Genomic DNA, 2,024 nt, shown 5'->3' on the forward strand with positions numbered 1-2,024 from the left:
CAACTACAGACGCTAACAACTACAGACGCTAACAACTACAGACGTTAACAACTACAGACCCTGACAACTACAGACGCTAACAACTACAGACATTAACAACTACAGACGCTAACAACTACAAACGCTAACAACTACAGACGCTGACAACTACAGACGCTAACAACTACAGACGCTAACAGCTACAGATGCTAACAGCTACAGATGTTAACAGCTACATATGTTAACAGCTACAGATGCTAACAGCTACAGATGTTAACAGCTACAGATGCTAACAGATACAGATACTAACAGCTACAGATACTAATAGCTACAGATGTTAACAGCTACATATGTTAACAGCTACAGATGCTAACAGCTACAGATGTTAACAGCTACAGATGCTAACAGATACAGATACTAACAGCTACAGATACTAATAGCTACAGATGTTAACAGCTACAGACGCTGACAACTACAGACGCTGACAACTACAGATGCCAACAACTACAGATACTAACAACTACAGAGGCTAACAACTACAGACACTAACACCTACAGATGTTAACAGCTACAGAAACTAATAGCTATAGACGCTAACAACTACAGACGCTAACAGCTACAGATACTAATAGCTACAGATGTTAACAGCTACAGATAATAACAACTACAGATGCTAACAGCTACAGATGTTAACAGCTACAGATACTAATAGCTACAGATGTTAACAGTTACAGATTCTAATAGCTACAGATGCTAACAACCACAGACACTAACAGCTACAGATGTTAACAGCTACAGATACTAACTACAGACGCTAACAACTACAGACACTAACAGCTACAGACGCTAACAACTACAGACGCTAAAAACTACAGACGCTGACAACTACAGATGCTAACAGCTACAGATGTTAAAAGCTACAGATACTAATAGCTACAGATACTAATAGCTACAGATGCTAACAACCACAGACACTAACAGCTACAGATGTTAACAGCTACAGATACTAACTACAGACGCTAACAACTACAGACGCTAACAACTACCGACGCTAACAGCTACAGATGCTGACAACTACAGATACTAACAACTACAGACACTAACAGCTACAGATGTTAACAGCTACAGAAACTAACAACTACAGACGCTAAAAATTACAGACCCTAACAACTACAGACGCTAACAACTACCGACGCTAACAGCTACAGATGCTGACAACTACAGATACTAACAACTACCGACGCTAACAGCTACAGATGTTAACAGCTACAGAAACTAACAACTACAGACGCTAAAAATTACAGACCCTAACAACTACAGACGCTAACAGTTACAGACATTAACAACTAGAAACGCTAACAACTACAGACGCTAAAAACTACAGACTCTAACAACTACAGACGCTAACAGCTACAGATGCTAACAGCTACACATGCTAACAGACTGAACTAACTTCCTCTCCACAGACAATAAGCTGCAGCGTTACAAGCCTCTGGCAGCAGCAGCTTGGAACTAAATCACAGAATAAAGTATTTGACTCACGAGAAGTCTTTTTTCATCAGTAATTGAAATAAATCACGGAGCTAAATCCAGACGAAGCTTCTCATCACGAAGGAAAACAAACAGGCCGAGCTGTGACGTCATGTCCACATATTTACCAGCAGCCACCACCAGGGGGCTTCGTCTCTACAAACAACAGGAACCTGGATTACATGTAAAATAGGATCTAAAGAGTTTCCCCAAAGAGTAAAAGAAACATTTCTAATAACTACTACATAAACTTTTCTGCAAAACAAACAAACAAACAAAATTATAAAGACAAAAACTATATTATAAAGACGGTGCATTTTGATCAACTTCATTAAACAACAACTCTGTTACACGACATTTTCCAGGACTCTCTTGTAAATGAGTCCTCCTGGTTCAACTAGTGATGCTACTTTAATTTGTAGGTTGCATTTAGGTTCATCAATAGAGCTCTAATCAAAGAACTGAATGACTGAAAGGTTTTTATTATTAGATTTTACTGACAGACATTGTTCCTA

General features: G+C 38.9%; 1 long non-coding RNA gene across 2 annotated transcripts in view; it reads right to left on the reverse strand.

Moving 5' to 3' along the window:
- The window catches only part of LOC119429538, a 4,872-nt gene extending 3,198 nt beyond the window's left edge, over positions 1 to 1,674 (reverse strand). For both annotated transcript variants that reach the window (XR_005187796.1, XR_005187795.1), the window contains exon 1: positions 1,522 to 1,674. This is a non-coding gene — a long non-coding RNA (uncharacterized LOC119429538). The remainder of the gene's footprint in view (positions 1 to 1,521) is intronic.
- Positions 1,675 to 2,024: the final 350 nt, after the last annotated feature.

The sequence above is a fragment of the Nematolebias whitei genome, unplaced genomic scaffold (assembly GCF_014905685.2).
Source record: "Nematolebias whitei isolate Nwh7 unplaced genomic scaffold, NemWhi1 Nwh_scaf_2298, whole genome shotgun sequence".
NCBI lineage: Eukaryota > Metazoa > Chordata > Actinopteri > Cyprinodontiformes > Rivulidae > Nematolebias > Nematolebias whitei.